The sequence below is a fragment of the Pleurodeles waltl genome, chromosome 2_1, assembly GCF_031143425.1.
Source record: "Pleurodeles waltl isolate 20211129_DDA chromosome 2_1, aPleWal1.hap1.20221129, whole genome shotgun sequence".
Lineage (NCBI taxonomy): Eukaryota > Metazoa > Chordata > Amphibia > Caudata > Salamandridae > Pleurodeles > Pleurodeles waltl.
Window position 1 is genome coordinate 70797957 of NC_090438.1, and position 13984 is coordinate 70811940.

At 46.7% G+C, this 13984-nt stretch overlaps 1 protein-coding gene and 1 long non-coding RNA gene across 4 annotated transcripts in view; one reads left to right on the plus strand and one right to left on the minus strand.

Annotated features, from left to right (window-relative positions):
• Positions 1–7482, minus strand: part of LOC138261339 (uncharacterized) — a 238584-nt gene extending 231102 nt beyond the window's left edge. For all 3 annotated transcript variants that reach the window (XR_011199083.1, XR_011199081.1, XR_011199082.1), the window contains exon 1: positions 7341–7482. This is a non-coding gene — a long non-coding RNA (uncharacterized lncRNA). The remainder of the gene's footprint in view (positions 1–7340) is intronic.
• The window catches only part of AR (androgen receptor), a 351022-nt gene that overhangs the window by 55768 nt on the left and 281270 nt on the right, over positions 1–13984 (plus strand). The gene's annotated exons all lie outside the window — the stretch shown is intronic.

The following is a 13984-nucleotide window of genomic DNA, read 5'->3' on the forward strand; positions in this document are numbered from 1 at the left end:
TGGCTTCTATTGCCAGCCCACACCACCCTCAAACCCAGCTGCGTCATTCACAAATACATCATGACCAGTACCGCTGCTTATCTTGCACATCTCTGCACATCCGCAGCCCCCATGGGACTGCAGACCAACAAGTGTAAAAATAAAATAAAAAGCAGGAGGCCTTTTCATCAATGTACCCAGAATCTGGAACATCATTCATTTATATATTACCACTGCCACAACTCTGCTCCAATTTGGGAGAGAGTTCAAGACTCACCTCTTTTAAGAACACTACATCATGACGTATTAACAGTCCTCAAACCAGCTACCTTTCCCATCACCAGTTGACTTTTTGCTTGACATTGAATCTGCACAGCCCTCCTCTGCCTTTAGGATAGAAGTACTACGTACATACATACAAACTATATTTAAGATAAAATATTTATGTCCAATAGTTTTCAGATAATATTCAGATACCATACCACTCCTCAAACACTGGAGACTGAAAGGAATGGAATAAAGAAAGTAGAACCTGAATGTTCTTAATAGTTTAATTGGTGGTGGTTTGGAGTGTGTTTTGCTGCATGTTTGCCAATTGAGTCCATGTTATTTCAGTTACCTTCTCATCATAAATACCACAAGCCCAGTGTAGCCCCATGCTGGAGTAGAGAGGAAAAGGCAGGGTAAAGAAAAAAATACCTAGGAAAAGTGAACTATTTTGAAGTTGGGTACACAAAAGGCAAAGGGAGAGACATAAATCAGTGGAGAAAAGGATCTGGCAACCTTGAACTTGGACATCTCGTTTCAATCTCGATCTCTGAGTCTCAGAAATCTGGACTAGGGAGGGTCACTAAGTGGGTTCTGCTGTCTCCTGCATTTGAATCGATGAGGGTCGAGCTGGTGGGCCCTGTAGGTCGCCTCAGTCTGGTGCTATTTGCTTACCACAGAAAATTACCTTTGCCTTCATTACCAAATTGACAGGAGGCATACAATTACACTTGCTATACTTTTTAAAGTACACCCACCTTTCCCTCAGTGGCTACCAATACACCTATGGACATATCTAGAAAGTCTTCCTGCTCCTTGACCTTCATTTCTGCCCACTCCTTTTCACCTGGATCGTAAGAACTCTCTTCTGTTGACTCCCTGTCAGACACCCACAGCAAGCCCCACTTCTCAGTACCTTGCAGACAAGCTTCTAACACTGCTTTAGTTTCCTCGACCTTCTCAAGCTTACGCGAAAATCTATTTTTGTCCCTGTTTCATCTGCAGCTACACCAAATTTACTTTCTTCCTGCTTGTCCTTTCCCTGTCGTTTGTTGAAAAAAAACAAAAAACCCTTTCCTTCTCTTTTACTATGTTTGTCAGACATGGGTAGTTATTCTTCCAGAACTCAACCATCACTGTGACTTCGCTTGACATGACTGGTGTTTGATGTTTCTCCTCCCGGGGATGCCTCCCAGCATGAGACACTCCTCTGTCCTGCAGGCGATCACTGATACACCTGACAGCCTGCAAGACACAGGAGTGGCTCATGCTTGGAGGCATCCCTGGGAGGAGAAACATCAGGTGTGTCAGTGATCGCCTCTTCCCTGATTGCACCAGTGCGGTCTTGTTGTGCGACTAAGGCCTCCAACCTGCATCAGGGTCTGTCCATGCACCATCAGAGCATGCCACAGTCACTGGAAGGGATGATGAAGCAGCTGCTGACTCCTTGACAGGTGCCATCTTTAGTGCCAGCACAGGGAAGAGAAGATGTCCTGTGCCTATTATTAGACTGCATTGCATCCCTACAATGTTTTAGAAGTCGCCCCATCTCTAGGGATTCAGAAATCCACTTAAATTTTGTGTGATAAAAAGGCCCCTCAAAAGTGATAACGGAGGCCAGGCAAAAGCGTTGGCCTAAGGAGATTTTCAGAAAGCAACCATCACCAATGCTGCCTAGGTCTGCTGTTCTTTTTCTGGGCCCCTCACTGACAGGCGGAGGCTGTCCCTTGAGAAGAGAGGAAGGGTGCTTGTTTGACAAAGAATACTTGTCATTGAGTGAAGTAATGCTTTATAGTTCATAAGTTCTAAAAGTAAAATGATATGCTGCAGATAAAATAATGGTTCAGACAGAGAGAGGTTATCCAGCCTTAGTTCGGCTATGGTGCACTGCTTGCAAATTATTATTATTGTGATTAATATTATATATATTTTTGTATTAATGGTTGAGAATTATTCCTAATATACCACAGTCAGGGATCTGATCTGTTACACTTTATAGGCTTGAGTAGGATTGAAAGTGGACAGTATTGGCATAAATGACTACCTGTGAACAGTAGTTGTCTAAGGAGGAAGATCGCATTGGGGATCCATGTATCTTTGGGGGATTGAGTAAGTGCTTGAGAAGTCTTTCAAAGAACAACACCACACACTAGAATATCCTGTTGTGTTTGGTGGCTGAAAAAGTCTAGGAAGATGGCTACCAGACACGCATTTTCAGTTGTATTCTGAAGACTGAGTGTTATGCCGGTACAGCTATTCTCATGGAGTGTGTTCGCAGCCTGGGTCCCTGATTTTCTTAGAGGAGCCCATTTTTGAAATTGCAGAATAAATAAAGTAGATTCTAGTTGGTAGAATCAGTTGGTAATTCTGAACCATAGCATTACAGGTGTGTCTGGGAATATTTGCACGCAATGTATTTGTTGGTGAGACTGAGACTCCAGGCATTCTCAGGGGGAAAACGTGACCTAGAGGTTTTGCCAATTAGCAGTCTTCTTGCAGGATTTTGGCCGTGTACATGAGAAGTTGAAGACTTGTACCTGAAAGATTCCTTCTTGGTCTAGGACTCTGAAGAACCCTAACTGCAAATCCAGTGCAGCTGAGTAGCGAGTCATTATTTACTGAGTGGTATCCGGTACTACTGAGTGGTAAATCTTGACTGTTTAAAGGAGTTGCATCCTTGAGGACGCAACCTCAACAGTTTACTCCAGCATCTTCAACTCCTCCAGCTTTTTACTCCATAAGCTCCAACATGCCATATTCAAAACTTTGCAACACTTGCTTAATGAGCATTCAGGTCCTTCCTAGTAAAGAGAGAGAAATTCCAGATAAATCTAAAATAGAGAACCTACCAAAAAAGCTGGCAAATGCAACAAGGTCCTTGCATTGAACATTGCCCGCAAGAGGCCCTTTTTTGTAGCCTCCGTCTTTCAACCTTGGCGTTCTTCTTTGCTGTGTAGACCCACCAAACTTATCCAACCTATTGACATCTCTGCCCGATGGAACCATAAGACCCATCTTGTTTGTGATTTTCTTTTTTCCAAATGAAGTGAAGTTAACTTTGTTTATTGGTGCTGCGGATAAGTGAAATGATTTTTTTCCCTTTCATTGTTAGCTTGTATCTGATAGAGACTTCTAGTTGCAGATTCCTTACCTTAGAATTTCCCCCCAGGCGTCAGACTGGACCTGGAGATTTGTTCTTCAAGCAATACCCTTGCACGTTGGTAGGTGGCGTCAGTCGACTCTGCAGGCGTTATTGGCATCGTAGTCACCTTGATGACGTTGGGAGTAGTACATAGATGCTGCCTCAGCACAGTGATGTCAGTTCTTTTCTTTCCGCTCCACGCACTGATCTGGAGAGAGCTACCCTGGTCTATTTTTGACCGATTTTGACCCTTTTGTCGAGTTTTTTGTTGAGTGTTTGGTGCGTCGAGATGTCCCTGAAGACCAGTTTCAAGCTGTGCGAGGACTGTCACCACATGATGTCGGTGACGGATCCGCATCGGGTCTGTTTGTGGTGCATGGAGCATGACCATAATAAAGAGTCGTGCCCCGAGTGCCGGGCCATACACCCGAAGGCCTTGAGGAAGCGGTCCCTCATGGCGGCCTGGCGCTCGACTCCACGTAAGTCCCAGTCTCACTCAAGCGGAAGGTCTTGAGACCGCTCGCAGGGCCACCACCATTTTTCTTCCTCGAAGTCTATGGGGCAAGGTAAGAAAAAGAAGTTGTCAAAGTGGTCCCGTCACCCTTTGACTTCACCCTGTCACTCGGCTGATGCAATGCGGGAGGAGCGCCGATGCTCAGGGCCTCCGTCTTCAGAGGCTGCTTCTGGGTCTGCTCCGTTCTTCCCCGAGTTTCCGGGAGCCAGAGTGACCCCTGCCCAATTGAAAGTGTTTTTTTTGGGCAGACCAGCCCTTCTATGGTGCCTTGGGGTCCAAGGGGTTTGGCTGGGGGGCCTTCGGGTTCCGTGCTGGCGGCTTCGGCCACCAAAGTCCCCACCGGATTCGCTCTCAGACCTGCACCGACCTGGTCGTATCTCTGAGACCTTCCCCGGTTCCATTGTCGACACTCCAGACACCGATGGTGACCACCATCGACATCGACCTGATACTTATCCCCGGCAACAGTGCCTCTGTCTTCGATGGGGCCTATTCACTCCAGGTCAGATTCAGACCCCTTTTATTATGGGTACAAATTCGGGGCAGGATTGGAGGGGTCTCTGGACCGTTATACATAACAGGATGCCCATAATTTCGACTGGGCACAGGAGTTGAGTGAGGCCAAAGGCCTGGAAAACTTCTACAGATGCTGGCATCCTATTGTGGCTACGGCTGATAGAGCGACTTATTCTGTGGTGGTCAGTAGGACGGCTGAGGTCCTTCGCCTTGAGCTGCCTACTATTCAGGTCAGGTCAAATCTTATGACTGAGGTTTTTCAGCCAGGGGCTTCCACATCTGAGCCCCTTCTACCATTCAATGAAGCCCTCATCGATGTCCTCTTGGTTACTTGGTCCAGACCCAACACAGGGGCTCCTGTGAACAGAACTATTGCATGTTGCAATCGGCCCGCCCCGAACGACCCTAAATTCCTGTCCCAACTCCCCACGCCTGAGAGCCTTGTCATACAGGCTTCCTCTTCCTCTGGCGCATTCCCTTCCTCTCCCCTGGATAGGGAATCAAAAAAGCTGGAACAAATTGGGAAGAAGATGTTTTCTTCCTCCAGTCTCGTGCTGTGGTCCGTGAACACCACATGCCTTTTGGGCCGCTATACCCACTGTCTGTGGGATACGGTCCCACAAGTTCTCCCCTCTTGCTTTTCAGTGGCGTGTTTAAACTTATTTTTGTCCTTTTCTCCCATCTTTTTTTTTTAGTTTGGAGGGACCTGAAAATCCTTTAATTTCTGGAGAAACTGTAAATGTGGAGTAGAATCACATTTTCTTGGGGGTTATATTTATCCATTGAATTCTACTTCGTATTTTGAGTTTCCTCCCGAAATCGGAGGATTTTCAGTTCCCTCCAACCTGTAAATGGTGCCTTGAGCTTGCATCTTACCTTGTGTTGTGTTCACATTATTACTCTTAGTTGTGCCATTGTTCTCCTCATCCCCTCCAGAACTTCTGCAGAGGATGCCCTGAGTGTGGCCCACTCTACTAAAGAATGTGAACGGTCTATTGTTAGGGAATGTTTTGGGTTGCCTTTGAGCAGATGCTCTTACTGGGTGTTGTGAGAGCTCTGACATAGCACTTAGAACATCTTTGGCCATGCTTCTCCCAGCCCTCCAGGGAAATAGCTTGCACTGATATAATGGCAGCTTCAGGGCCACAGCGACTCTCTCTGGTCACCACTGGTCAGGCGACTGGATACTGAGATTAGCCAGAGCAATTTCAGGAGGCAAGCACTCATAGCTCTGAGGGTGTCAGCTGAAACATTTTGAGTAAGGTTGATTCTGGGCAGCATCTCAGGTGGAAACTGGAATTTGTAAAGTGCAAATGTTTCTCTATAATTTCAACCACCATTGTTGTCATTTCATTTTATAATGTATTGTAACACTGGAGCCAGTAGTGGGTGATTTTCATGTTGTGGAATTCATTTTACGTTAGCCTAATATGCCCTGCTTGCTTTACGCTAGCCTGATATGCCCTGCTTGCTTTACGCTAGCCTGATATGCCCTGCCTGCTTCATGCTTGCCTGATATGCCCTGCCTGCTTCACGCTAGCCTGATATGCCCTGCCTGCTTCACGCTAGCCTGATATGCCCTGCCTGCTTCACGCTTGCCTGATATGCCCTGCCTGCTTCACGTTAGCCTGATATGCCCTGCCTGCTTCACGCTAGCCTGATATGCCCTGCTTGCTTCACGCTAGCCTGATATGCCCTGCTTGCTTTACGCTAGCCTGATATGTCCTGTTTTTGAAGGACTGGCTTGTCAAATGTGGAGTGGGCAGTAATATATGCCTTCACCCTTTTTCAGGTATTTGGTGAGGATAGGAAATGATATCACTGGGCTCCATGTAGTTACACAAACTTTGGAGTGGAGCTTACGTGTTGGCAGCAGAAATACAGAACGCTGAATGCCAGGGCCAAAATGGCAAAATTGAAAAATGTGAAAAGAAGAAACATAGAAACTATTTATTGATGGAGATTAGGTGTGGATTACAGTTGTAGCAGTGGGTGCATTAGACAGAACTATCTACAAAAAGCATAATGCGGTTTTCAAAGAGACTTCCTGAAGTCCCCTTCTGGTGATGGTTACAGTTCGCGGATTGCATCTTCATGTTTGTTCCAGTGCGAAGGTTTGTGAGTACAAATGTAGCAGCTCTGTGGTCATGACGTAGTGTGTTCCTGAGAAAATATTTGAAATTGGCCATAAGTATTATAGGAGGCTGATAGGATCCCTTGTCCTCCTCTGTATGGCCTTCTCGTTCCTATAGTGAACACTTCCGGTTTGTAACCAGGTCAGAGGCTGTTCAGAAGTTCACACCCATTTCCTCGTCTGGGTATCACCCTCTTGCTCACAAAATAAGTTGTCCGAGTATTGTGGTTCCTCCTATCAGGAGCCCTGAGTAGGCACTTTTGGTAAATTAAAAAATGGAGAACTCGTTTGAACTAAACCATGCATCTTCGTGGGGGCTTTAAGTGGGCCGGGTCGTCCCGGTGCTCAGCGCCGGCAGGTCTAAGAAGCAGGTGCTGAACGGGGTCCGTGTCAGACTCTGTTATTGCCCTCTCCGTGAAAAAAAATCTTAACTCGGCAGCAGTGCCCCCTTCACTGCCTCTGATGTAACTTCCAAGAGACTCGTCATAGTTCTATCGCAGTCTCATCATTTCAGACCCGGAGCTTTCCCAATATTATCTACAATTAGTTCATTTGCGTTGCTTTATTATCGTATGCAACTAACAACCAAAGCCAATAGTCCTGGCTCGTTGTAGGTGTAACGTTACATGTAATATATATCGGGACGCAGGCAATACCAGTCAGGTGGCACACTGCTAAACACAGATTATTTTACTTAGGCGCTTTAAGCTACGTCCTTAATCATGTGAGCCACGACCCTTTGAGAGATTCCCTCCCCCCAGTTTTTTCACCCCACTTAAAGCTCTTACCTTCGTAACTCCCTTCCCCTCCTTTCTACTCGGTGCCAAAATAAGCTTGAAGGTAGGATTGTTTGTTAAAGTGCTCTGCCCTTTGCACCCGGTTCCGGGGTGATGACGTCCGGGTGGAGCTGCTCTGCTCGCACTGGCACCCCCCCCCCCCCCCACACCGTGCAGCTGAGGGGGGTGGTCGGAAGCTCGGGTGATGGCGGGAAGCGTCGCCCTGCCTGAGAGTTCACTTCGCAGGCCCTGGCACTGGTAAATCAGAGTGTTAACAGTATTACAAATAAACGCCAGAAAAGAGTTTCATCCCACCCCTAATGATCTCCACTTATTGTGAATGCAAACAAGGGCTACGTTTTTGAAAAACAAGTTGTTGCCTTTTTATCTTCAGCGCTGCCGGGTGCAGCGTTCCGCACCATCTTGAGAGCTGCGGTTTTTTTTTCGCACGTGCGCGTGTTTGTTTTTAAATAGTTTTACAGCCTTTTTTTTTTTTACCGAGGCATTGCATAGCACGCCGCGAAGTCTGTAATAAGAAATCTCGACCAGACCTAGTACATTGTAATCTTGCGTACAGAGCCATAGACAGTCACGAGGCGGTAACAACACTCCAGGATAGCACGACCGTGTCAGCTGTTTCCACCCAGAATGCCCGGATGGAGGGACAGCCCTATGCCAAGGGTAATAAATCAGTGCACCCTTCTTACTATGATGACAACTGCAGGTAAGTATGTACTGTAAGGTGAACATGGCCCATTGCTCGTCAGGGGTAGTGAGCGCTATATAAATACTATTACAATACAATTTGTCATGCCCAGGTGGTTTCTCCAGGAGCCACTTGCGTCTTCTGGGGCATGGCAGTTTCAGTGCCATGCCTCTCCTGGTAGGTTGGGATTAGACAACATTTCTTGCCGCTAAACGTTTCAGATAACCAAATTAATTTTATAGTTCGTAGTAGGCGTGGAGGGGTGAGTGAGTTATCAGTGACGGATGTGGGTTGGATGTGTCCGATTAAGGTCGTCCTAAGTCTAGTACAACGAGCATCCCAACATGTACACAAAAACATCCCACGACCAGTGCGAAACATTCTCCCCCACCCACAATGATTTTCCCAACTTTCAGTGAATTTACCCAGCAAACAAAGCTTACCCCCGATTAGTGCCAACCACTCAAGAACGTGGACCAGCACCATCCACCCAGTAACTCAGAGAAACACCCAAGCGCCATATAAAAACAATAGTGCTTTGCAGGGAGTCACTGCAACTTACAAATCAAATGTAGTGTGGATCTGAGGTATCCCTTGACTAGAGCACTGGGAAGTGCAGGAGAACCAAACAAGCAAATAACAAGCGTAGAAATTATGAACATCAAAGAAGATGTATTACCCGGAAAAACAAAACCAACCCCAAATAAAAAGGAGGAGGATAAAGGGCTATACACCGCAGAAGGAGAGAAATGTGGCAATTATTCTGCATCCATGCACAAACTCTGGAAGGTGCATCAATGTCCGCGGAGTGGTTCGGTGTGTATTGCTGCTTCCTCCGCTGCACACCAAGGTAGGCCCGGGCAGCTCTCGTGGTCTCCATGGGCGATGAGAAGAACATGGTGCGTCCACCCTGCTGAAGTCTCAGTTTCAACGGGAAAAGCATTGCATAGGAAATTGCATTGGCCCGCAGCCGTTTCTTAAACTCGATGAAGGCCTGTCTACCCTCCTGCATTGCTGCCGAAAAGACCGGGTATAGGTGAATGCGCATGCCCTGATAGGAGAGACGGCCTCTCTCGGGCCAGAAGGAGTACTTTTTCTCTGTCCTGGCAATTGAGAACTCAGGCAATGATCAGATGGGTGGGGGCCTCGTGGGGAGGACGGGGGCCCAGGGACCTGTCTGCCTTCACCATAGGGAATCAGGAGGTCAAATTGTCCCTGCTGAGGATCTCCTTCAGAAGCTGTTCCCGTGTTGGTAGTCTTGGTTATGCCAAAGGTGCAAAGGTTGTTGTGGTTGGAGCAGGATTATACATCTTCAATTTTAGCAACAACCGTGGCCATGTCAAGTGTTAGTTTGATGAGCTTGGCCTTGGGATCAGTAATATCATCCTTGATGTTGGCGATCCTGCACTCCGCCTCCTCAAAACTGTAGTTATGCTTGTCAATGCAGACCTGCATATGGTCAAGGTGTGTGGTAATTGTGTCCAGCTTATCATCGATTTGCCGAAGACTGGTGCATATTTGGAGCATCAATTCTCCACCCTATCCCCCATGTGGGAAGCCCCAGTCTACAAGTCCTGATCCTCCCATCCTGGGCCCTGGACCTCCTGCGGGTGTCAAAGGTCAGCCAAGGCTGTTTAGGGTCATTCTTGCCCATGGAAAGAGTGGCAGAGGAAGACGGGCCAAGGGCCAAGAAGTGTGAGGGGGGAGGACTAAGCCCACCCCCAAGGGGGAACACCCATAGCAGTGGACCTTGTCAGATGGCCCCACGAGCTGTGACGGTGAAGAACATGGGCATACAGCCGGGGCCTACAGTGCGATCCCGCCCCTGGGTCTAGAGGCCCCGCACAGGTGGGAGGGGGGAACGTGCATGTTGCGCATGTTAACGGGCTACCACACAAAAAGGAGACTCATCCAGGTGTATTCTCCGGGTCACCACTCCGGCCCCCGTGGGGAAAGAGGCCTGGGCAGGCAGCACAAGTTAGGCTTGCAGGTCCACTGACGGCTGGAGTCCAGTACACCCAACCACAGCCCAGAGGAAGTCGCCCAATGTGTGTTGTGTATAGTCTATGCTCCAGCGGCAAGCCTTGTGCATGGAAGTCATTTAGGGTCATCAGAGGTCGCAGCTGCGACCCCTGGCTTACCCCTTGTGACCCCTGGCACTGCCTTTGCAAACCCTGGACTCAGAGGTGGCAGAATCGGTGCCTGGAACACATGGGCAGCTCGTCCGAATGGACGTTAGTTGGGGGTCCACTTTCCTGTTTTTTTGTAAAAAAATGTTATTACACAAATAGTAAATAATATTATTCACTATTGGCGTAATAAAAATGGCGTACAGTTAGCTGGAATATGACCCTATGTGGCAGCTAAGTAAAAGAATGCTTTAAAATGAATGTTGTTTGCATGCTTGCTTGATTGTATTTATCTGAGAGTGTGTGTGAATGTGTGTGTATGTGTACGCATGTGTGTGAGTGGAAGTGAAGGACAATTATTATGTGATGTCACATCGGCTACCCCTGGCATTTTGATGAATTGAGGCAGAGCTGGTGTGACTGCGGTTACAGGGCAGCCGGGAGCGATCTACAATCCCCTCACTGGTAGAAGAGAGCACCGTAGGGCATGCAGACAGGATTTTCTGAAGGATTTATTAGGCCAGGGAACTGAACTCCCATATTTGGAGGCCATTTTAGTTGACAGCCAGCCATGCCCTGAGACGCACGAGCATGTGGAAATTAGCCGTGGTAGTATTTTGCACTTGTGAGCCAGCTTCATTTTTGGTTCCACTTCAAGGCAAAAATATTGAGGGATGGATATCAATCAGTCGGGATTTGTAGAGCGCACTAATCAACCTTGATGGTATCCAGGCACTGAGATGGAAGCTGCTCGGGGGGCATCAGTTGAAAGGCCAGGTCTTGAGTCCCCTTCGGAACTCCTGAAGAGAAGGTGATGTCTGGAGGTGGAGGGGGAGGCTGTTCCAGGATTTCAGTCCGTGGTTTCTGACGATGTTGGCCAGGAAGGTCATGTAAGCGTTGAGGAGAGTGAGGCGGAGGGATGAACCTGGAGGTACGTCGCAGATGATGTTCTTGAGTTAGTCTGTGAGTTGGTGGTTGATGGCCTTTTCAGTGACTTTGACAGGAAAGGGGATGGGCGGATAGTTTTTGAGCTTGTTGGGGTCTGTGAACGGTTTCTTGAGGAGGAGTTAGACTTCAGCATGTTTCCACTCATCTGGGAAGGTCGCTGAGGTGATGGATGTGTTGAAGATGTTTTGGAGCTTGTTGCTGATGGTGTTGTTGTCGCGGTTGAACATGTGGTGTGGACAGGAGTTCGTGGGAGCTACTGAGTGGGCAGAGCGCATGAAATCGGTGGTGCCTTGCATGGTGAGCTGGTTCCAAGTGGTGATCTAGCGGTGATATAGTTTTCTCCTTAATAGAACTGGGTTAGAAGGCAGGATAAGGGTTTCAGTTAAACAAATAAATAAACAGTAAACAAACTGGACTCGATTTGCAAAGATTTTGCTATGAGCAGTTGCAATTTAGATTTACTGTAATCCTAGTTTATTCCAGAATTCCAAAGGTAAGACAGAGGTGCTCCTGGTTTATTCTTGGCCTTCTCCTGAAGTAAGTTAGAAGTACTACAAGGGGAGGTCCCAACAACATTTTTGTGAATCATGTCCACAATGTGGTCTTGTACAGGTGCCAATATTGTGGTTCCTCAGCTACCCCCCTCACAAGTAGTGACATTATGGAACCACAAACCTTCAGTCTATGTAATAAAACATTCATTTTATTTGAAAGTAAAATATATTTTGATTTAGACATGCCCTTCTTTTGAAGCCAGTGATAACGCCATCATTTAAAAAGACAACCACTGCTGATTTTTGCATATCCACTCACTTTGAGGCCTTGTTGAGCTCCCCAGAACTTTGCTGTAAGGGAAAGTCTACTTCTAACAGGTATCGAGTCCAAAGAAAGGTAGTATTGCCTCAGCAGGAACAGTCAGTGCCCTAAATGGGCAGGTACTCACCGGTACTGAGTACCAGCGCTTCTCAGTTGTCTCCCCTGGGGTATTAGAACTTCTCCTTGGGCAAGGAGAGTACCAGTGCTCCTATTGACAGAAGGGCTCAGGCTCTATAGTACTGGGTACATGAACGCAAAAGGTGCTGAAACTGATCCTTTCAGGTGGAAGGTGTCTAGGTGGTGCTCTGACAAGCAATAGCTAGTGTATCATCGCTGGGGTGCTGCTGCAGGTTACGTGCTAATCACCATTGCAGCAGGAATGGGGAGATGTGGCCAGAGCTGCCATTGTAACTGGGGAACCAGGTTCAAATCCCAGCGTCGGCACATCATACTGTGATTCTGGGCAACTCACTTAACCACTCATGCTTAAAAAAGTATGCTTTAATGTAAAAATTCTGACTGTCATGTAAAGCGCTCAAATGCTCTTGGGAAAATGTACGCTGTATCAAACTGCAAAAAGTTAGAACTTGCACATATGACATGTAGACTGATGCCTACCATATGTCAGAATACACACAAAATCAAAATGAGTGTTCTGTGGCCTGGCTGAATCATAAACCAGACCTCAGCCACATATGTACATATATATATATAATAATATAAATATATATATATATATATATACATATATATATATATATATATACACACACACACATATTTGCTGCAAGTACCGATTTGAGTGTTCTTGTATGTATTTTTTATTGTGTCTGTTGTCACAGGCCCACAGATAGTGGCAGAGATGGAAGAGACAAGCTGGCACTTACTCCCTCTTGCGCTCCATTCCAGAAGCAGTGGGCGGAGGGGGTTAGAATGTGGGACATGGTGATACAGTTTACAATTATCCACCAGACTACATCCTCTCAGCAGTGCCTCATTTTTAGGGTTGAGCGCATAAAGCACTCTGTCCCTGTTGTATTCTCTGGGCTTTTAACCATGCCCATGTCACGCCCATCAGCATGGTTGGTTTGAGGGCTTGCCTTTTAAAATTAGCTTGATTTCATTAGTGAAAGGCACGCATACGTCATGCCTTTTCCGGTGTTTAGCCCTCCTCGAACGCACCAGCCAACTACTGAAAACATACAAGGCTCGATGTTCTACGTATGGTTTCTGGACTACTTTTTCTTTTTATTACATAGGCGCGATCTCGCTGGGCAGTAGTCATTCACTTTGCATGACATCGTCCCTGTTACATGGATAATTGCACTTTTGCTGGCTACATGGATACTTGCCGGTTGCATGGATAATTGCACTTTTGCCGATACATTTGACAGCTAGCGAACTTGTGTTTCCTTTTGTGTGTCTGCTTCGTGCTCCTAGCAGCCGTCTGCTCGCTTATGTGAAACTGTTTTAATTTTTATTTTCAGTTTATGTGGCAAGAAAAGTCCGGTTAGCAGTTTACAACGCTAATAGCCCTAACACGAGCAAACAGGAGACCCATTACATTGCAAATGCTTGTTAACTTTTTGTTGTGCAAAAGTTTGTATGATACCCTTTCAAAATCCGTTGTATTTTTTGCAAATTTGAGTGAAAATGCAGTACTCGGCTCAACGATCACCGCCCCTCTGATAGACTCCAAGAAAATGCTGATAATGTTAAATGGCTGCATCGTGGCCACGCCCCCCAGACAAACCCCTGACTGCCCCTCAAGACTCACCTAATCAAATTAGTGAGTACTTCTATTTTCCAATTGAAAGCGCTGGGGACAGCCGCAGCCTTTCTTGTGATGTAGTGCAACTTAACAGTGTTAGTAAAGTAACAGTTTATAGAGTGCATTTTACTAATCTCTTCAAAGCTTTATGTAAAGTGTGCGTTGGCTCAGTTGAGCCGAGGACGGAGGGAAATACTGCAAATTAAGAGCAGACTTGCAGTCAAAGTTCATCGCGTCTCCTCTTTTCTTAGAAAATGTTCAGTGCTTAGAGGAAACTTTGCCACAG